Raw genomic sequence first — 23,577 nt, 5'->3', positions numbered from 1 at the left:
ACAGCAGAGCCACCCCGCACAAGTACTACTTCTGGCAGCAGTGGCTCCCATGAACCCAGCCTGGGCCTGGCCAAGGCTCGGGGTTCACTAGTGGAGAGACTTTTAGAGATATTCAAGGAGTGTACCCTAAGACTAACCAAATCAAGCTTCCATTTCCTAGGGAACTATCCATCGAAGAGGACTTCATGATTATTGCCCTCACCAAAACCCACCTATCAGAAGGTATCAAGGAGGCAGAAATCAATATCCTTAACTACACCCCATTTTGGACAGACAGGAGCAAGAATCCATGAGGGGAACAATAACATACCTGAGAAACGACATTGCTCTCAATACAAATATGGTCTTGTCATACTCAGATGGCCAAATAGAACTCCAGGTAATTCACATACAGGTATGCAACATGGTTTTTGTAAACTGTTACCGATCTCCCCACTGCTTACCAACAACTTCAGCAGAGCCATGGAGACCCTAAGACAAGTGCTTGACCCCCTATCAATACCTACCGTGGGAGACGTGGGTGTAAGTGTAGGTGTAGATGGCGCTGGTGGTGGTAGTGATGGCTGTAGCGTGTGCAGACTGAATGGCAAGGAGACTGCGGCGCGTACTCAACGGCGCAGATTTCAGTTATTCCGTAGAGTTCGTACTCCGCTCAGACCGCACTGATTCAGCCACCTCTCCTTCTAATCCTTATACCCTTGGGAGAATGGGAGGTATATGGTCAGTCCGCGACACGGAAATCGACGCAGACTCCCCGCGCCTCTCAGACTTAGTAGTAGTACAGTAGTAGTAGTAGTAGTAGTAGTAGTAGTAGTAGTAGTAGTGTGTGTGTGTGTGTGTGTGTGTGTGTGTGTGTGTGTGTGTGTGTGTGTGTGTGTGTGTGTGTGTGTGTGTGTGTGTGTGTGTGTGTGTGTGTGTGTGTGTGTGTGCTCGCGCGTGTGTGTGTGTGTGTGTGTGTGTGTGTGTGTGTGTGTGTGTGTGTGTGTGTGTGTGTGTGTGTGTGTGTGTGTGTGTGTGTGTGTGTGTGTGTGTGTGTGTGTGTGTGTGTGTGTGTGCGCGCGCGTGTGTGTGGTGTGTTTGCGCGCGCGCGCGTGTGTGTGTGTGTGTGTGTGTGTGTGTGTGTGTGTGTGTGTGTGTGTGTGTGTGTGTGTGAATGAATGAATGAATTTATCTAGTAGCTCAGACTTTATAAAAAGTCTGGAGCACAGCTCCGATTTACATTTGAAATATATGTAACAAAAAATGAATTACCTCACCTATTCAGTACTTATCTAAACATATTCAATACTGTGTGTGTGTGTGTGTGTGTGTGCGTGTGTGTGTGTAATTCACCACCACGGTCGTCTGCTGGTCACCCAGCCAGTCTTCCCATTACGGAGCGAGCTCAGAGCTCATAGACCGATCTTCGGGTAGGACTGAGACCACAACACACACCGAGACAGCGAGGTCACAACCCCTCGAGTTACATCCCGTACCTATTTACTGTTAGGTGGACAGGGGCAACACATTAAGAGGCTTGCCCATTTGCCTGGCCGCTTTCCGGGACTCGAACCCGGCACTCTCGATTGTGAGTCGAGCGTGCTAACCACTACACTACGAGGTGGGTGTGTATTTACCTAGTTTTACCTAGTTGTAGTTTTACAGGGCCTGGGCTTTATGCTCGTGTGGCCCCGTCTCCATATCTACACTTATCCAATCTTACTTTAAAAGTATGCACACTCGTTGCAGACACTACTTCTTCATTTAAACTGTTCCACGTCTCAATACATCTTTACGGGAAACTATATTTTTTAACATCTCTCAGACATCTTCCTTTTCTCAGCTTTTTACTATGCGATCTTGTGCTTCGGATGTCATATTCTTCTCTCAGGATCAGTTTCTCATTATCCACTTGGTCCATTCCGTTGATCAATTTATAAACTTGTATCAGGTCTCCTCTCTCTTCTTTGTTCCAGGGTTGGTAGATCCATAGCCTTTAGTCTCTCCTCATATGTCATCCCTTCAAATTCTGGAACCATTCTTGTAGCCATTTTTTGTAGTCTCTCCAATTTCCTTATGTGTTTCTTTTTATGAGGGGTCCACACTACTCCTGCATATTCCAATCTGGGTCTTATTATAGTACTTATCAATTTCTTCATCATTTCTTTGTCCATGTAGTGAAATGCTACTCCAATATTCCTTAGCAAATTATATGTTTCTCTAAAAATTCTATCAATATGGCTTACTGGTTGATTGTTTTCTTCCATCGTCACTCCTAAGTCCTTTTCCTTTTTACTTTCTCCAGTTCTACTCCATCTCCCATCTTATAGATTCCACAGGTCGTCTTTCACTCTCTCCCATTTCCATGACATGGCTTTTGTTCAAATTGAATTCCATTTCCCACTTTTTACTCCATTCCCAGATCTTATTTAGGTCTTCTTGCAGTATTTCACAATCCTCCATTTGCTTTATGACTCTGCACAGTTTCGTATCATCTGCAAACAGATTTATGTAGCTGTTCACTCCTTCTGGCATGTCGTTAATATAAATGAGGAAAAGTATTGGTGCCAATACTGACCCCTGTGGCACTCCGCTTTCTACTGTTCTCCACACTGTGTGTGTGTGTGAGTGTGTGTGTGTGCGCGTGTGTAATTCACCACGGTCGTCTGCTGGTCACCCAGCCAGTCTTCCCCATTACGGAGCGAGCTCAGATCTCATAGACCGATCTTCGGGTTGGACAGAACCACAACACACTCCACACACCGGGCAAGCGAGGCCATAACCCCTCGAGTTACATCCCGTACCTATTTACTGCTAGGTGAACAAGGGCTACACATTAAGAGGCTTGCCCATTTGCCTCGCCGCGCCGGGATTCGAACCCGGCCCTCTCGATTGTGAGTCGAGCGTGCTAACCACTACATTACGCGGTGTGTGTGTGTGTGTGTGTGTGTGTGTGTGTGTGTGTGTGTGTGTGTGTGTGTGCGTGCATGAAGTATTATTTTCCTCATTAACTGGCGCAATCTAGATGTGCCTCCCTTTCATTCACATTTGAAACGCGAGTAAACACAGCTTTTTTGCGCCATGTGTGTGTGTGTGTGTGTGTGTGTGTGTGTGTGTGTGTGTGTGTGTGTGTGTTTCACTGTTTGATCTGCTGCAGTCTCTAACGAGACAGCCAGACGTTACCCTACGGAACGAGCTCAGAGCTCATTATTTCCGATCTTTGGATAGGCCTCTCAGACCAGGCACACACCACACACCGGGACAACAAGGTCACAACTCCTCGATTTACATCCCGTACCTACTCACTGCTAGGTGAACAGGGGCTACACGTGAAAGGACACACACCCAAATATCTCCACCCGGCCGGGGAATCGAACCCCGGTCCTCTGGCTTGTGAAGCCAGAGCTCTAACCACTGAGCTACCGTGTGTGTGTGTGTGTGTGTGTGTGTGTGTGTGTGTGTGTGTGTGTGTGTGTGTGTGTGTGTGTGTGTGTGTGTGTGTGTGTGTGTGTGTGTGTGTTTCTTTCATCAATGCCATAACATAAAGAGAAGCAGAAAAGGCCGGAATAATCTTCACATCTGAATACAAAACATTACAAAAACAAGCAGAACATTTTGAAGCAACACAATAAATACAATAAATAAAATCGATAAAAAAAAGTTTCATTTGTATTTAAAAACTGTTGACATAATAACCATCCCTTCATTGAAGGAAATAGGTGTACTACTATATGCCAGTAAAACACCTCGGAAGGCAATGAACGATCTAAGCTACAAGACACACAGAGAGAGAGAGAGAGAGAGAGAGAGAGAGAGAGAGAGAGAGAGAGAGAGAGAGAGAGAGATGGGTGGGGGAGCGAGGGAGGAGGCTGGGTTGGTCGTGTGAGAAAGGAATGAGAGAGAAGGCGTAGGAGAACAGACGGGAACGGGAGTCAATGGCGGGAAGGCGTTAAAAAGGCAAGATTGGATGACCTTTTAACCTTTGTCTTGAGGATCACGTGACTCCTTGACCTGACCTTCAAAGCACGAGGGGGATTTGCGTCAGTATCATTTTTTTTTTTCTTGGTTTGAAATGTTTATATTTACATTTGTGCGTCATTATTTGTGTTTATGAGGAGTGTGTGGGAAGTTTCATTTATTTACTTATTTATTTATTTATTAGTGAGGGTCAGTGGACCTGAAACATCTGTTAAGTTGGGGTCTCTCTCTCTCTCTCTCTCTCTCTCTCTCTCTCTCTCTCTCTCTCTCTCTCTCTCTCTCTCTCAATAGTTATTGCAAATTTTCATTCATTCTTCCAGCTACTATTTTCATTAATTTTATTGAGGGATTTTGCAGAAGTGTACTATATAATAAAGGAGGAAACACAAACGCATTCACAAATCGAGTTACTTTCTGCATCACTGCCTCCTTTGCTCCTTTCCTTCATCTGTAACTGAAGTCAGATAGGCTTTTAAAACAGTTATTCTTTCTTTCTAGTTGTGACGTTAAAAAGAAGTGAAGGAGGAAACACACAGTCGCGTTCACAAGTCGAACCACCTTCCCCTTCACTGCCACCGTTGCTCCTTTCCTTCATCTGACTTGCGCTGATAATTAGCTACCATTTTTAATTCCTTCAATGCTATGACGCGTTTTCATATTCATTCTCCTTACTATTTAGTGATTTTATACAGCTTCAGAATTTATGTGGGGCTTCAAAATAGTGAAATGCGTTCATAAATCTTTTCACTTCCCTGAAACCTACCTAATAAAATCGTCTAATCATAGCCAAACTCGTGGTGAAAATACGTCCCAATACTGAAAGGGTTAAACCTAACACCTGATAAATGTTTGACAAATTAGGCAGTGTCAGAGTGAGGGAAAATAAACACACACGAAGCTAGTAAGGTAGAGTACGTCCATGCTTGATAAAAGTTAGATTTGAAATAGAGATAGAAAGGAAGTGGTTCTGATATTACTGAGTGGTTGATGAATGACATACTCAGTGGTTAGGTTGTTAGTGTGTTGAGTCACTGGTGAGGTTGATAAGTTGGATTGAAAATTAAAATAAGAAGGAATTGGTTCTTAAAATAGAGTGGTGGATTAATGAAATACTCAGTAATTAGGTTGTTAGTGTAGTCATTAGTGATCTTAATAATTTGGATTAAAAAAAAAGCACAAAAAACCCAAAGACATTGGTTCTTAAAAATGGAATGGTAGATAATTGAAATATACTCAGTAATTATAGGTTACTAGAGTTAACACACTGGTGAACGTAATAATTTGGACTGAAAGAAGAGAAAAAGATTTAGAAAGGCAGTAGTTCTTAAAATAGATTGGTAGATGTATGAAACAGACTTAGTAATCTAGTAACTAGTACTCTCAATCATTTATCCCTTTCTTTGCTAAACTCTGGAACTCCCTGCCTGCTTCTGTATTTCCATCTACCTATAAGTTGAACTCATTTAAAAAGGAGGTTTTAAGACATTCATCCCATTTTTTGGATCTTTTGACCCTGCTCGGGAACTGGCATCTCAGTAGTCATTTTAATTCGATCGTTTTTGTTGCCCTTGACCGGTTCTCCCCTCTTGCATAGGAAAAAATATATCATGACTCATTGGGCGGCTTTAAGAGAAGATAAGCAGCGTTTATGAGTGGGGACGATAGGTGGCAATGAGTGGGTAAAAGTATTTTATGTAATAAGGGCAATGTGTAAGCCTAAGTGGTTCATATTTCTACGCCGCACCTCCACTACATTCAGAACCCTCTAGTTGAGGTCAGACAGGTTTTTAAGCCATTTTTTCTTTCTTGATTCTGACAGACTAATAAGATTTATACACTTTTAACAGGAGGAACACGTACCCTTTAGGGAGTTTTCTTCTGGTTCAAGTGACAGATTAACAAGATTTATACACTACTAATAGGAGAAACACCTTTGGAAACCGGCTAATTATCTCTGTGGCTTTTGAAAATTGACGTGGTGAGAGAGCAAGGCATTTCTGGATACGTTTATATGACAACATGGAGCTGTGAAGTGTGAATCTATAAAAAATAAAAAAGGAAAAAAAATCTCATCACTGTAGCGAATCGTGACAACTGATACATGTGAGGTGAATATCCACAGTTTTCAATAGGTATTAGAAAATATGCTCGGCGTATAATCTGTGCTACGTGTCCGGCCTCTCTGCTCCCTTCAGCCTCACAGTGACTTCCGTTTTCTGTTGCTTCTGACGGGGGACACACCAGGAACACTCAGAATTGATTTGGCGAACTCATTTAGCATTTCGAAAAGTTGAATGAGATTACCGCTAATCCTTCATGAGAGAGAGAGAGAGAGAGAGAGAGAGAGAGAGAGGATAATTCTTTACTCTTCCCTGCTGCTATAAATTACATAACTTCATCATCGTCGTTTTGTTGTCATCATCATCCCTGCAGGAGGAGGAAGAGGAGGATGACAAAGACGATGACGAAGTGGATAGATAATAAGAATAATACTCAAAAGGGGACAAAAAAAAAAAAAAAAAAAAAAAAAAGAAGAGTGAGAAGAAGAAGAAGAAGAAGAAGAAGAAGAAGAAGAAGAAGAAGAAGAAGAAGAAGAAGAAGAAGAAGAAGAAGAAGAAGAAGAAGAAGAAGAAGAAGAAGAAGAAGAAGAAGAAGAAGAAGAAGAAGAAGAAGAAGAAGAAGAAGAAGAAGAAGAAGAAGAAGAAGAAGAAGAAGAAGAAGAAGAAGAAGAAGAAGAAGAAGAAGAAGAAGAAGAAGAAGAAGAAGAAGAAGAAGAAGAAGAAGAAGAAGAAGAAGAAGAAGAAGAAGAAGAAGAAGAAGAAGAAGAAGAAGAAGAAGAAGAAGAAGAAGAAGAAGAAGAAGAAGAAGAAGAAGAAGAAGAAGAAGAAGAAGAAGAAGAAGAAGAAGAAGAAGAAGAAGAAGAAGAAGAAGAAGAAGAAGAAGAAGAAGAAGAAGAAGAAGAAGAAGAAGAAGAAGAAGAAGAAGAAGAAGAAGAAGAAGAAGAAGAAGAAGAAGAAGAAGAAGAAGAAGAAGAAGAAGAAGAAGAAGAAGAAGAAGAAGAAGAAGAAGAAGAAGAAGAAGAAGAAGAAGAAGAAGAAGAAGAAGAAGAAGAAGAAGAAGAAGAAGAAGAAGAAGAAGAAGAAGAAGAAGAAGAAGAAGAAGAAGAAGAAGAAGAAGAAGAAGAAGAAGAAGAAGAAGAAGAAGAAGAAGAAGAAGAAGAAGAAGAAGAAGAAGAAGAAGAAGAAGAAGAAGAAGAAGAAGAAGAAGAAGAAGAAGAAGAAGAAGAAGAAGAAGAAGAAGAAGAAGAAGAAGAAGAAGAAGAAGAAGAAGAAGAAGAAGAAGAAGAAGAAGAAGAAGAAGAAGAAGAAGAAGAAGAAGAAGAAGAAGAAGAAGAAGAAGAAGAAGAAGAAGAAGAAGAAGAAGAAGAAGAAGAAGAAGAAGAAGAAGAAGAAGAAGAAGAAGAAGAAGAAGAAGAAGAAGAAGAAGAAGAAGAAGAAGAAGAAGAAGAAGAAGAAGAAGAAGAAGAAGAAGAAGAAGAAGAAGAAGAAGAAGAAGAAGAAGAAGAAGAAGAAGAAGAAGAAGAAGAAGAAGAAGAAGAAGAAGAAGAAGAAGAAGAAGAAGAAGAAGAAGAAGAAGAAGAAGAAGAAGAAGAAGAAGAAGAAGAAGAAGAAGAAGAAGAAGAAGAAGAAGAAGAAGAAGAAGAAGAAGAAGAAGAAGAAGAAGAAGAAGAAGAAGAAGAAGAAGAAGAAGAAGAAGAAGAAGAAGAAGAAGAAGAAGAAGAAGAAGAAGAAGAAGAAGAAGAAGAAGAAGAAGAAGAAGAAGAAGAAGAAGAAGAAGAAGAAGAAGAAGAAGAAGAAGAAGAAGAAGAAGAAGAAGAAGAAGAAGAAGAAGAAGAAGAAGAAGAAGAAGAAGAAGAAGAAGAAGAAGAAGAAGAAGAAGAAGAAGAAGAAGAAGAAGAAGAAGAAGAAGAAGAAGAAGAAGAAGAAGAAGAAGAAGAAGAAGAAGAAGAAGAAGAAGAAGAAGAAGAAGAAGAAGAAGAAGAAGAAGAAGAAGAAGAAGAAGAAGAAGAAGAAGAAGAAGAAGAAGAAGAAGAAGAAGAAGAAGAAGAAGAAGAAGAAGAAGAAGAAGAAGAAGAAGAAGAAGAAGAAGAAGAAGAAGAAGAAGAAGAAGAAGAAGAAGAAGAAGAAGAAGAAGAAGAAGAAGAAGAAGAAGAAGAAGAAGAAGAAGAAGAAGAAGAAGAAGAAGAAGAAGAAGAAGAAGAAGAAGAAGAAGAAGAAGAAGAAGAAGAAGAAGAAGAAGAAGAAGAAGAAGAAGAAGAAGAAGAAGAAGAAGAAGAAGAAGAAGAAGAAGAAGAAGAAGAAGAAGAAGAAGAAAACAGAGAAGAAGAAGAAGAAGAAGAAGAAGAAGAAGAAGAAGAAGAAGAAGAAAAAACAGATGAAGAAGAAGAAAAAAGAGGAGGAGGAGGAGGAGGAGGAAGAGGCGAAAATCCTGCAGAGGGACGAAGAGTTATGTAGGACGCTGACGATGCACTAATGAGGGGAAACTAAAAACTTTGAGGTGACTGACTGACTCACTGAATGAATGATTGACTGACTGACTGACTGACTGACCTGACTGACCGACTGGCTGACCGAGTGACTGAATGATTGACAGACTGACTGACTGACTGATTGACTGACAGGACGTAAAGACTTGTGCTATTAGGAAAACTCTAACTTGTTACAAAAAATGCAGGAAAAAATAATAATAGCTGAAAACTGGTGAACTATTTTGACAACAAGGAAAAATAATGACAGGAAAGTCACAAACACGCACGCACACATACAAAATATTCTGAAACACTCTAAATTACTATAAGAAATTCAAGAAAATTAATAATAACTGAAAACTGATAAACTATTTTGACAGCATAAACAAAATACTCAGATAACACACACACACACACACACACACACACACACACACACACACACACACACACACAGCGTAGTTTAGAGGTTAGCACGCTCGGCTCACAATCGAGAGGGCCCGGGTTCGAATCCCGAGAGGCGGCGAGGCAAATGGGCAAGCCACTTAATGTGTAGCCCATGTTTACCTAGTAGTAAATAGGTACGGGATGTAACTCGGGGTTGTGGTCTGTCTGGTGTGTGGAGTGTGTTGTGGTCTCAGTCCTACCCGAAGATCGGTCTATGAGCTCTAAGCTCGCTCCGTAATGGGGAAGACTGGCTGGGTGACCAACAGAAGACCGTGGTAAATCACACACACACACACACACACACACACACACACACACACACACACACACACACACACACACACAGGGAGTGAACAGCTACATAAATCTGTTTGCGGACGATGCGAAACTGTGCAGTCATTAAACAAAAAGAGGATTGTGAAATACTACAGGAAGACTTAAACAAGATCTGGAAATGGAGTAAAAAATGGAAGATGGAATTCAATGTGGACAAAAGCCATGTCATGGAAATGGGAAAAAGTGAAAGACGACCAGTGGGAATCTATAAGATGGGAGATGGAGAACTAGAAAAGTAAAAAGGAAAAGGACTTGGGAGTGACGATGGAAGAAAACAATCAACCGGTAAGCCATATTGATAGAATTTTCAGAGAGACGTATAATTTGCTAAGGAATATTGGATTAGCATTTCACTATATGGACAAAGAAATGATGAAGAAATTGATAAGTACTAAAATAAGACCTAGATTGGAATATGCAGGAGTTGTGTGGACCCCATAAAAAAGAAACACATAAGAAATTGGAGAGACTACAAAAATGGCTACAAGAATGGTTCCAGAATTTAAAGGGATGACATATGAGGAGAGACTAAAAGCTATGGATCTACCAACCCTGGAACAGAGAAGAGAGAGAGGGGATCTGATACAAGTTTATAAATTGATTAACGGAATGGATCAAGTGGATAATGAGAAACTAATCCTGAGAGAAGAATATGACATCAGAAGCACAAGATCGCATAGTAAGAAACTGAGGAAGGGAAGATGTCTGAGAGATGTTAAAAAATTTAGTTTCCCGCAAAGATGTGTGAACAGTTTGAGTAAGGAAGTGGTGTCAGCAACGAGTGTACATAGTTTTAAAGAAAAATTGGATAAGTGTAGATATGGAGACGGGGCCACACGAGCATAAAGGCCAGGCCCTGTAAAACTACAACTAGGTAAATACAACTAGGTAAACACACACACCTCACCTCCACTACTTTCAAAGCACTCCACTTCAAGATCCACAATATTATATATATATATATATATATATATATATATATATATATATATATATATATATATATATATATATATATTTTTTTTATGATTTTAGAGACAGATCAGTAAGATTTCTCCATTATTAACAGGAGAAACACCTGAAGATCTGGATGATTACCTCTGTGACCTTGGAAAATAGTAGAGGTGACTGGTGAGAGCGCAAAACATTTATTAATACCTCGCCTCGCCTTTCAGTTTTGTTCTTTCCTACATAATCTTGGGAGTTTTACTGGCTTGTCCCTTTTCTATCCAGCCTGACTAGCATCCCTCTCCTTACACACACACACACACACACACACACTCCCGGTAGCTCAGTGGTTAGAGCGCTGGCTTCACAAGCCAGAGGACCGGGGTTCGATTCCCCGGCCGGGTGGAGATATTTGGGTGTGTCTCCTTTCACGTGTAGCCCCTGTTCACCTAGCAGTGAGTAGGTACGGGATGTAAATCGAGGAGTTGTGACCTTGTTGTCCCGGTGTGTGGTGTGTGCCTGGTCTCAGGCCTATCCGAAGATCGGAAATAACGAGCTCTGAGCTCGTTCCATAGGGTAACGTCTGGCTGTCTCGTCAGACACTGCAGCAGATCAAACAGTGAACACACACACACACACACACACACACACACACACACACACACACACACACCGTAGTGTAGTGGTTAGCACACTCGGCTCACAACGAGAAGGTCCGGGTTTGAGTCCCTTGCGCAGCGAGGCAAATGGGCAAGCCTCTTAATGTGTAGCCCCTGTTCACCTAGCAGCAAGTAGGTACGGGATGTAACTCGAGGGGTCGTGGCCTCGCTTTCGCGGTGTGTGGAGTGTGTTGTGGTCTCAGTCCTACCCGAAGATCGGTCTATGAGCTCTGAGCTCGCTCCGTAATGGGGAAGACTGGCTGGGTGACCAGTAGGCAACCGTGGGGAATTATCGTAGTGAATTAAGTGAATTACACACACACACACACACACACACACACACACACACACACACACACACCGCGTAATGTAGTGGTTAGCACGCTCGACTCACAATCGAGAGGGCCGGGTTTGAGTCCCTTGCGCAGCGAGGCAAATGGGCAAGCCTCTTAATGTGTGGCCCCTGTTCACCTAGCAGTAAATAGGTACGGGATGTAACTCGAGGGGTTATGGCCTCGCTTTCCTGGTGTGTGGAGTGTGTTGTGGTCTCAGTCCTACCCGAAGATCGGTCTATGAGCTCTGAGCTCGCTCCGTAATGGGGAAGACTGGCTGGGTGACCAGTAGGCGATCGAGGTGAATCACACGCACACAGGAATCTTCACACCAATCTAAATAAGCCTAACCTAACCTAATTTACGCAAGCCTACCCTAACTTAATTAACCTAAACCAGCATATTTACTTACACACACACACACACACACACACACACACACACACCGCGTAGTGCAGTGTTTAGCACACTCGACCCACAACCGAGAGGGCCAGGGTTCGAGTCCAGGGAAGCGGCGAGGCAAATGGGCAAGCCTCTTAATGTGTGGCCCCTGTTCACCTAGCAGTAAATAGGTACGAGATGTAACTCGAGGGGTTGTGGCCTCGCTGTCCCGGTGTGTGGAGTGTGTTGTGGTCTCAGTCCTACCCGAAGATCGGTGTATGAGTTCTGAGCTCACCTAACCTCACCAAGAACGCCCTTTCACACGTCTATTACCTTCACCCAACCTTTTAATACAACCAGTCACTTCCACCACATAATCGTCAACATATACGCGACCAAGGTTATAGTGTGGCAGAATTAGGGCATGCTACATCATCATTACCACCACCACCACCACCACCACCCACCTTACTGCCGCACCTACTCCCACACTAGTGACTGGGTAATCTGCTTCTCCGTGGTTATGTCAGCTGCAGAGAAAGGTGTAACTCGTATTTTGTAGTTTATTGAAGCAGATGTTGCCCCGTACCGCAAGTGTGTGTGTGTGTGTGTGTGTGTGTGTTGGACGTTACTGTGCTTATCAGTGGTCTATTTCATGTCTTTATTTCTTCCAGTGATATCGTTTCTCCATCTCATTTGTACCTTTCGCCTCCATCAGTGCCTTGCTAACATCTTCTGCCAGTTCAAACACTCCTCTCTTCAGTCTTCGCCCTTTTTGTCCCCTTATCGCTATCTTCATCCTTCACCTTCCTATCAGCGTTCTCCACTTCCTTCATCTCTCTTCAATACTTCATCTATCCGATTCTTTTCTTTATCTTCCATCATTCTCTTTTCTATTGGTTTCCTGGAGGTTCCTTTGGTAGCCTTATTTTATTCATCTATCTTTATCTATTCTTCTTTAGCTTCCATCTATCTCAACTCCCTTCACTTTTCTTCCATCCTCTTTAGTGTTCCAATTTATTCATTTATCTTTATCTATCTTCCTTCCATCCTCTTCAATGTCCCATCTATTATCTTTATTTAGTCTCCATCTTCCATCCATCTCAACCTCCTCTACTTCCTTCCATCCTCTTCAGTGCTCCTATATCTATCCATCTATTTTTATCTGTCCTTCTCTACCTTCCATCCATCTTAACCCTTTCACTTTCCTTCCATCCTCTTCAGTGCTTCCTCTATCCCCCTACCTTTATATATCCTCCTTCACTTTCCATTCTCCTCAGTGTCTACATCTATCCATCCATCTATACCTATTTTCCTTCATCTTCCATTCCCTTCAGTGTCCCATGCATCCTCCATCAAACTCTCTTCACTTTTCCATCACCTCTCTTCGCTCTCTCTCTCTCTATCAACGCCTACACTATCTTCTATTCCTCTTCATTGCATCCACTTCTGACTTCACCCCGCGTCTCTCATCTCTTCCTTCCACCTTCTTATATCCTGTCTTCCACATTTTTTTTTTTTTTTTTGGTTCATTCACTTGTATTCTGCAATATTCCGTCTTTTCCGCCACTCAGATTCTCTCCTTGTCCGCCCACATTTTCAGGGGCGTTTCATCCTCCTCCCTTTCATTCTCTGCTTCCCTCACACGCCCCACTACCCCGTCTGCCCCAACACAGAGTCCCCCCCTTCCGTCAAACATCACTCACCCTCATCCCTCTTGTACTTCATTCCTCCCCGGGGGTAAAAGTGTCTCTCAGGACGCTGCACTTCAACCCTTGTCCCCCCCATACCACCACCATCGCCTGTGCAACGTGCTTTCTCTCTCTCTCTCTCTCTCTCTCTCTCTCTCTCTCTCTCTCTCTCTCTCCCAGACACACATGGTGACTGCTGCACGAAGCTAATTTTAAGAATATCACAATTTAGTAAACATCTTGGCATGGACAGTCCCCAGGTGGCTTCTCCCGCCCCACCCCATGGCCTCACACTCACCCCTACCCCTTCCCACTCCCATCCCCCTTCCTTCCCCCTCACCCCCGCACCCCCATTCTGTTCTGCGACGACTCCGGAAAATTAAAATGTCCCCCCGTTCCCCTCCAAGTTAGTAGAGTGCCGCCATGCCAGGAGTGCCGCGGGAGTCAGCGTCACAGTGCCACGGAGCCAGCGAGGGGTGAATTAGCGCCACGCCACGGCCGCGGTTCAGGTGGGCGCGGGCGGAGGGGCGACTGGGGAATTGGGCGGAGGGGGCGGCTCGGGGAGCGGGGGCTGGGCGGCTTGTTGGGGGGGCGGGGCTGTGGTGTGGCCGGCCGTGGCTTCAGTCTGGCCTGGGTCGTGGCGGCGGAGGGTGACGCCCGCCAGCACCGCGCCGCCCTTAACACAACCCACGGATTCTACCTGCGTCGCTGATCGTGGAGCGCAGCGCCGCCTCACAAGCGCAGCAGGGTTCCAGGGACGCCTCACCCGCCGGCCCAGCGCCCCAGGGAGCCACGCGGGGCGCCTGGGTGAGTACCTGGTGGTGTTGTTGCTAGGATGAGGCGGCGGCGGTGGTGGTGCGGGGGTGTCGAACTGTGATCAGCAACAGTACGAGGGGAGCGAGGCTGAGGGGAAAGAACCGCCGCGAAGGAGATGCAAGATGTGAGGGAGTGAACTTATGGACAGAGTGCGAGGACGAGTGAGTGAGTTGAGTGAGTGAGGAGAAGAAGAAGGAAATGAGGGGAATGAACGAGTGAGTGAAAATAGGGAGAAACACAGTGAGGGGAAAGAACCGACGCGAAGGAGATGCAAGAAGTGAGGGGAGAGAACTTTATGGCAGAGAGCGAGAACGAGTGAGTGAGTGAGTGAGTGAGTGAGTGAGTGAGGGGAAGCAGAAGGAATGAGGGGAATGAATAGGAGTGAGTGAGAAAAGGGAGAAAGACAGAAGAAATGAGTTACAGTGAGGGAAAAGGGAGTGAGGAATGAGTGAGTGAGGGGAGAGAAATGAATAAGTTAGTGCCGTGAGAGGAATGAGGGGAATGATATCGCCTTGAGGGGAGGTAGTGAAAAGTGCAAGTCATTAGGTTTGGAAGTGAAAAGATAGAAAAGAGAGTAAGAGGAAACAAGAAGAAAAAGAGGGGAGAATGAGGAAAAGGAATGAAAGCGAGGGGAAACAAGCCGAGAGGAATGGAGAGAGAGAGAGAGAGAGAGAGAGAGAGAGAGAGAGAGAGAGAGAGAGAGAGAGAGAGAGAGAGAGAGAGAGAGAGTATTATTAATGAAGGAAGATGAAGAAAGAGGGGAATATAAGCTGAACAGAGAAAAAGAAGAAAGAAAAGGAAAAGAGAAGAGAAAAGAAGAGGGAAACGTGTCAGAAGAGGATGAGGGGAGATGGAAGATAAGGGACGTCAGGGACCGATAGAGAGAGAGAGAGAGAGAGAGAGAGAGAGAGAGAGAGAGAGAGAGAGAGAGAGAGAGAGAGAGAGAGAAAGTTAAGGACGAGGAGGAAATGATGATGAGAAGTAGAGGAGGAGGAGGAGGAGGAGGAGGAGGAATGAGTGAGTGAGCAAGTGAGTGTGAGAGGGAAAAGTCATCAATAGAGAGAGAGAGAGAGAGAGAGAGAGAGAGAGAGAGAGAGAGAGAGAGAGAGAGAGAGAGAGAGAGAGAGAGAGAGAAAGCTGAAAAAATACAAGGATGAATGAAGGGAGGAAAGAGAAGGATGAAAGAGGGGAAATAGAGAAAAACGAGAGAAAACTGTATTAAACAAAAACGAAAAGGAGAAAAACGGAGAAATGTTGATAAAAATAGAAGAATGAAAAAAACAAGAAAAGAGAGAGAGAGAGAGAGAGAGAGAGAGAGAGAGAGAGAGAGAGAGAGAGAGAGAGAGAGAGAGAGAGAGAGAGAGAGAGAAAGAGGATTGGGAAGGAGGAAAGCAAAAGACGAAACAAAGAGAGAGAGAAGGAAGAGGGAATGAGCAGGAGAGGAAAGAATAAGAGAAAAGAGAATGAGAGAAAGAAATTAAAGAAAATAGAAAAGTAAGAAAGAAATAAAAGAAAGAAGGGAGGTAATGAGGGGAAATGAGAGGAAAAGAGAAAAGAGGAAGAGGGGAAAGAAAAAATGATAGAGACCAAAAAAATAAAGAAAAGTGAGAAAAGGATAGACGAGAAGAAAGGTGATGAGGGGAAACAAGGGGAAAAAGAGGAAAAGACAGGAAAAAGGAAAAGACAATGAAAAAAAGGAGAAAAAGAGGAAAGAAGCAAGATGATGAGGGGAAACCAGATGAATAGAAGTGAGAAAAGGAGGGAAAGAGAAAATCAGAAAAAAAAGAAAAAAAAAAAGTGAGACGGATAGTGAGGTGAGGGGAAGTGAGGGGAGAGCCAAATAATATAAGGGGAGTTTGTTGTTTATGTCAATGGCTGATAGTGCCAGGTGGGTATTTGGGGAGCACATGTAGCCTCTCTCCCCTCACTCTCTCCCCTCATCCCCCATTCCCCTCACTCTCTCTACCCATTCTTGTCACCCCTCATTATCAATTCATTTCTTCTTCCTTTATGGACATGTATTTCTTCTTTCCCCTCTCATTTCTTCTCCTCATCCTCTCTTTCCCCTCTTATTCTCCTCCTCCTTCTTCCCTCTCTTCATCTTTCTTCTGTAATTCCTTCTCCTCGCCTTCCTCTCTATTCTATCTTGTTCCATCTTCTTCTTCCAAACTCCCCTCTTCTTCATCTCAAGCTCTCACTTTCTTAACCACTCCCCTCACTTCTTCCCCTCATTCTCAAGTCTTTTTCCCTTTACATACCTCTAACTCATTCCCCTCTACTTCCCCTCCCCCTCTCCCTCTCTCTTTCCCCTTGTCATCCTTCTTCCCCATTCATAAATTTCCTATCCCCTCTCCTTCCCCTCTTCCATTTATCCTCTCTCCCTCTCCCCCTTCCCCTTTCCCCTCATTTCCCTTGGCCACGTACAGCGCATAATCTTACCCTCACGGCCAAAACACACACACACACACGAACACACACACACACACACACACACTTGTTTTCATCGTTTGACAGTTCAGAGAGAGAGAGAGAGAGAGAGAGAGAGAGAGAGAGAGAGAGAGAGAGAGAGAGAGAGAGAGAGAGAGCATGAATAAGAAAAGGGAGAGAACAATCAATAGTATCCGTCTATGGAAGAGAGAGAGGGAGAGAGAGGAGAGGGAGAAGGAGGGTGAGAAGAGGGGAGAGGAAAAGGAGTGGAGTGAAGAGGGAGGAAGGGAGGGAGAGAGGTAATGTTTGTGAAGCTGCACCTCATCTCCTCTCCTCCTCCTCCTCCTCCTCCTCCTCCTCCACTAGTTGATTTCAGTGAGGAAGAAAAAGTCACACGAGGAAAGAAGGTGAAAGGTAAGACATAAAGAGAAGAGGAGGAGGAGGAGGAGGAGGAGGAGGAGGAGGAGGAGGAGGAGGAGGAGGAGAAGAGAGAAGAAGAGGAAGAGGAGGAGGAGGAGAGGAGGAGGAGGAGGAGGAGGAGGAGGAGGAGAAGGTATAATCAAAGTGAATAAAAATAAGACACAGGTAACAGTGAGAGAGAGAGAGAGAGAGAGAGAGAGAGAGAGAGAGAGAGAGAGAGAGAGAGAGAGAGAGAGAGAGAGAGAGAGAGAGAGAGAGAAAGTTAAGAATTGTGGGTAATGCAGGAAGGTGAGAGTGGAAGATGATGAAAGGGGAAGGGAGGTGAGGGGAAGTGAGGGGAGAGGAGAAAGGGAAGAGGGGAGAGAGAGGAGAGGGAAACCCATCTGAATCAACATGTGAGAAGTGATCTACTCTTTCCTGTTGAGAGAGAGAGAGAGAGAGAGAGAGAGAGAGAGAGAGAGAGAGAGAGAGAGAGAGAGAGAGAGAGAGAGAGGTACTTTTATCAAATGAATCATACGATTATTAAATAAACACACACACACGGGAATGAAAGCCACACACACACACACACACACACACACACACACACACACACACACACACACACACACACACACACAGGTGCATTGAATCCCAACCTTTCCCTTAAAAAAATAAAAAAAATAAAAAAAAAGTTAATAGACAAGGCCAACGATACACAAACTCTCTCTCTCTCTCTCTCTCTCTCTCTCACACACACTCACACAAACAGGCAGCACAACAACCTTTCCCGCTGATCATCGCTGCCAGACGTACTACTTCTAAACACTCGCTATATTTATTACTCATATATTATTTTTTTCTCCCCAAAGGCCAATCCATTAGGGAACATTCAGAGCTGCGTGAAAAAATGATAAAAAATGAAAATAAAGTCTGGAATGGGATAAACTCAGAAAAAGTGACCTGGTAATATTTTTCATGGGTTTATTGGCTCTCGTGAAATTAAGTTATTGTTTACAGTCACTTTTTATTTAATATTTCTTTATGTGTTTCAGTGAATGGTTCCGTATAAGTGAAATATTAAGAGATACACTAAGCTTTAATACTATACTACTATTGCATTGTACCACTACCCACCATACTCTACCACCACCACTACTGCCACTACTTATCATATCACCACCACCATATTATACCACTACCACCCTGCTATTTTACCACTTACTGTATCACACACCACCAAACACCAACCACCACCACCATCACCACCACTACCCCCACCACCACCACCACCACCACCACCACCACCACCACCACCACCACACTCACCACCCACCACCACCACCACTCACCACCACCACCACCACCACCACCACACACCACCATCTACTCACCACCACCACCACCACCACCACCACCACCACCACATTACCACCACCACACTACCACTCACTCACTACCACTGCCTATCACTGCAATGCTGCACCACCACCACTGCCACCACAACCACCTATTACCACTACTATTATCTACTACTACCACTGCTACTACCACTACTACTACTACCATTACTCACCTTCATGCTACCACTACTACTGCTACTGCTAACTCCACTACTACTACTACTACTACTACTTCTACTACCACTAATTCTTCTATCAGTAATAACAGTGAACCATATTCCTAGTAAACACTTGGTCGTCTCATCTCACTATACTGAAAGGCTCTAGTTGCAGTCACACGGGTTTTTAAGCGTGTTTTTACGTCTCTAGTGACATATTAACCAGATTTCTACACTATTAACACGAAAAACAAGCATGATAACCCAGTCAGTCTTCTCTATGGCCTTTAAAAATAGCCGTGGTGAAAGAGGAAGACGTTTCTGAATCATAATAAACGGAATAACAACGATAAAAAAAAAAGTATAAATAAGACAAGAAAGTAGGCGCCGGAGAAGACGATGAGGCTGTAGTAGCAAGTCACAAAACTAGATGGCGCCACCACGCACTCCCCGCCTTGCATCAATACAGCAACAGTGTTTGGAGACGCCAGTGACCAAGCCTGTTGATTTATTGCTATGGTGACCTGATCTTCCATCTCTCTCTCTCTCTCTCTCTCTCTCTCTCTCTCTCTCTCTCTGTAACTCGAATTTTTAAACATACTTTTCGGTTTTTCATTTTTGTATCATGTTAATGAGAGAGAGAGAGAGAGAGAGAGAGAGAGAGAGAGAGAGAGAGAGAGAGAGAGAGAGAGAGAGAGAGAGAGAGAGAGAGAGAGAGAGAGAGAGATTCTTCCATTCATTTCTCGTTTTTCAGTTTTTTTCTTTATTTCTGTATAACGTCTTTTAACATTTATGAAAGAGAGAGAGAGAGAGAGAGAGAGAGAGAGAGAGAGAGAGAGAGAGAGAGAGAGAGAGAGAGAGAGAGAGAGAGAGAGAGAGAGAGAGAGTGTTTGGGTATCATAAATATTCATTGTAACATGAAAGGCTGATGTTAATTAGTGGACACTGGTGAATTTTTTTGCTCCCTGGAGAGTGAAAAAAAACTTGGTGGGAATTTGGAATGAGTGGGAGAAGAATGAGAGGAGGCGTAAATAAAGTAAAAAAAAAATAAAATAGAAAGGAATGAAATGAAACAAAAATAGAAAGGGAATGAAATGAGACGAAAATATTAGGATAAAAGGAAGGAATGAAAGAAAAGGTAAAGAATAAACAGAAAAGGAAGGAATGAAAGGAGACGAAAATAGAAAAAAAAGAATGAAAGATGTAAAAAATAAATAAAAGCAAAAAAATTAAAAAAGATGCAGTAGGCAGTAGTCACCTGCCGCCCGGTGGAATACTCCAGGAGAGGTACTTACGGGGATGTAGGCAGTGCTGCAGACTGAGTGATTCCCCGTGTCCTCTCTTCCCGGTTCCCTTTGTGGTCTCATTTATACAATTGAGCAGCTGCAGCCTGCCCTCTAAAGACAACTTCTACTACTTCCTACACTACACTACAACACCTTACACTTTTACACTCTCTTCAAATCAAAATTTAATAATGGCTTCACCACGCCCTGCCTCGGAGTCCCCCTCTGGGGAGGGGACCATAAATGTCCCCAGGTCGGACTGCCCTCTGCTGTCGACCTTGGGTGTCTTGACACTTCATCTAATACTTTCACTATCAATTTCTGCAACATTCGTGGCCTTCGTTCTAATTTTCAATCTGTGGAACACCACCTCTCCTCTACTAAACCTCATCTTCTCTTCCTAACTGAAACACAGTTGTCTGTGACTACTGACAGCAGCCCCTTTTCTGTTCCCTCCTACTTGCTCTATCCTCATTTTCAATCCAAAGCTGGATGTTGCGCATACGTGCGTAACGACACCACTTGCTCTCGTGCCCACAATCTTGAATCTTCAGAATTTTCTACCATCTGGCTAAGACTTCAATGTCACTCTCTAACTAAATTCATCTGTGCTGTATACCTCTCACCTAATTCCTCTGACTATGTAAAATTCTTTGACTATTTGACTTCCAAGGTGGAGCACATCTTATCTCACTTTCCTTTTGCTGAGATCTCCATTTTAGGGATTTCAATGTTCACCACCAGCTTTGGCTTTCATCTTCTTTCACTGACCAACCTGGTGAACAAACCTTCAACTTTGCTATCCTTCATGACCTAGAGCAGCTAGTGAAGTTCCCTACCCGTATTCCTGACCGCCTTGGAGACACGCCCAACATTCTTGATCTTTTCCTAACCTCCAACCCTTCTGCTTACTCTGTTAAACTTTCCTCTCCGTTGGGCTCCTCCGACCACAATCTAATTTCCGTTACCAGTTCTATCACTCCAGTGCAGCCTCAGGACCCGCCTAAGCGGAGGTGCTTCTGGCATTTTAACTCTGCTAAGTGGGAGGAACTAAGGCAGTACTATTCTGATTTCCTTGGGATGATTATTGTTTTCATGTCAGAGATCCTTCTCTTTGTGCCGAGCGCATAACAGAGGTGATTATCTCTGGCATGGAGCTATACATTCCTCATACTTTCTCTAACCCTAAAGCTAAAAAGCCTTGGTTTAACTCTGCTTGTTCTCGTGCTGTCAATGATAGAGAGGCGGCTCACAAACGGTTCCGTAGCCATCCAACTGCTGAAACTCATGCCCTATATATTTCTGCCCGTAATCATGCCAAATCTATTCTCCAACTTACTAAAACTCTTTCATCAATAGAAAATGTCAAAGTCTTTCCAATTCTAACTCCTCTCGAGATTTCTGGCATCTAGCCAATAATATCTCTAACAACTTTACTTCTTCGTCTTTCCCTCCTTTACTTCATCCAGATGGCTCTACAGCTGTCTCTTCTTTTCTAAAGCTGAACTCTTCGCTCAAACCTTTGCTACCAACTCAACTTTGGATGATTCTGGGCATATTCCTCCTACTCCTCCACCCTCTGACTACTTCATCCCTAAAATTAAAATTCTTTATAAAGACGTTTTCCTGGCCCTCTCTGGCCTTGATTCTCGGAAGGCTTACGGTCCGGATGGAGTCCCTCCTGTTGTTCTCAAAAACTGTGCTTCCGAACTCGCTCACTGCCTGGTCAAACTCTTTCATCTGTGTCTCTCTACTTCTATTTATCCTTCTTGCTGGAAGTTTGCTCACATTCAACCTGTCCCTAAAAAAGGTGACCACTCCAATCCTTCTAACTACCGCCCTATAGCTTTGATTTCCTGCCTTTCTAAAGCCTTTGAGTCTATCCTTAATAGGAAGATAATGAGGCATCTATCAGCTCACAACCTTCTCTCTGATTGCCAGTATGGTTTCCGTAAAGGCAGATCTACTGGTGATCTTCTTACTTTCCTAACTGAATCTTGGTCATCCTCTTTTAGGGACTTCGGTGAAACCTTTGCTGTCGGCCTTGACATATCGAAAGCCTTCGATAGAGTCTGGCACAAATCTTTAATTTCTAAACTACCCTCCTACGGATTCTATCCTTCTCTCTGTACCTTCATCTCCAGTTTCCTTTCCGATCGTTCTATTGCTGCTGTAGTAGACGGTCACTGTTCTTCCCTAAAACTATCAACAGTGGTGTTCCACAGGGTTCTGTCCTATCACCCACTCTCTTTCTATTATTCATCAATGATCTCCTAAATCTGACTCAATGCCCTATCCACTCCTATGCTGATGATACCACCCTGCATTATTCAACAGCGTTCAACAGACGCCCAACCCAACAACAATTAAATGACTCAAGGCGAGATGCTATAGGACGCCTAACTTCTGATCTTTCACTTGTTTCTGATTGGGGCAGAGAAAACCTGGTTTTGTTCAATGCCTCAAAACTCAATTTCTACAACTATCTACTCGACATAACCTTCCAGACAACTATCCTCTCTTCTTCAATAACACTCAACTTCCCTCTCCTCTACATTAAACACACTCGGTCTATCCTTCACTAAAAATCTAAACTGGAAATTTCACATCTCTACTCTTGCTAAATCAGCTTCCAAGAAGTTAGGTGTCCTATGGCGTCTTCGTCCATTTTTCTCCCTCCCAGCTGCTTGCTCTGTACAAGGGCCTTATCCGCCCGTGTATGGAGTATGGCTCTCATGTCTGGGGGATCCACACACAGCTTTACTAAACAAGGTGGAATCTAAAGCTTTTCGTCTTATCAACTCTTCTCCTCTAACTGACTGTCTTGATTCTTTAAGTCACCGCCGCAATGTTGCATCTTTATCTGTCTTCTACCGCTGTTTTCATGCTGTCTGCTCTTCTGAACTTGCTAACTGCATGCCTTCCCCCTCCTGCGGCCTCGCTGCACAAGACTCTCTACTTCTTCTCATCCCTATTCTGTCCATCTTCCTAATGCAAGAGTTAACCAGTATCTTCACTCCTTCATTCCCTACACTGGTAAACTCTGGAACTCTCTACCTGTGTCTGTATTTCCACCTGCCTATGACTTAAACTCTTTCAAAAGAGGAGTGTCAAGACACCTCTTACGTTAACTGGACCCTCCTTTTAGATTTTTTGTTTTTCTCTTTCTACTTTCCTCTTAACAGGGCCTGGCAACCAGCGGGATTTTTTTTTCCAACACTTTGTTTTCCCTTGGCCAGTGCCCTTGTAAAAATAAATAAAGAAAGAATGAAAGGAGGCAAAAAAATAGAAAAAAAATGAAGGGAGACGTAAATAAATAAATAAATGAAAAAAAAAAGAAATGATGAAGGGAGACGTAAATAAATAAATAAATAAAAAGAAAGAAATGAAAAGACGGAAAAATAAATAAAGAGAGACGAATGAAAGAAAACGTGAAAAATAGGAAAAGAAAATGGTGATAAACGTAATATGGAAAATAAATAAATAAAGAAAAGAATAATAACGAGTAATAAGTAACAAGAAAAAAAGAATAAGAGGGAGAGAGAAAGAGAAATAAAGAAAAGAAAACATGGAGGAGTAACAAAATAGGTAGAGAAAGATAGAGAAAGATAGAGAAAGATAGAGAAAGATAGAGAAAGATAGAGAAAGAAAGAAAATAACAATAAGCTGAAGATGTAACAAGAAAATAAGAAATAAAGGAAGTTAAAGAAAATAGAAAAGAAGAAAGCAAGAAAATGGAATAAGGAGAGAAAAAAAAGAAAGAAAACAAATAAATGAAAGAGGAAAAAGAAAATAATTAAAATAAGAGA

At 43.1% G+C, this 23,577-nt stretch overlaps 1 long non-coding RNA gene across 1 annotated transcript in view; it reads left to right on the top strand.

Annotated features, from left to right (window-relative positions):
* The first annotated feature begins 13,901 nt into the window (after window positions 1–13,901).
* The window catches only part of LOC123512822, a 44,685-nt gene continuing 35,009 nt past the window's right edge, over window positions 13,902–23,577 (top strand). The window contains exon 1 of the long non-coding RNA XR_006677197.1: window positions 13,902–14,086. This is a non-coding gene — a long non-coding RNA (uncharacterized LOC123512822). The remainder of the gene's footprint in view (window positions 14,087–23,577) is intronic.

Source organism: Portunus trituberculatus, chromosome 34 (genome assembly GCF_017591435.1).
Source record: "Portunus trituberculatus isolate SZX2019 chromosome 34, ASM1759143v1, whole genome shotgun sequence".
Lineage (NCBI taxonomy): Eukaryota > Metazoa > Arthropoda > Malacostraca > Decapoda > Portunidae > Portunus > Portunus trituberculatus.
This window is presented reverse-complemented; position numbering and strand designations above follow the sequence as displayed.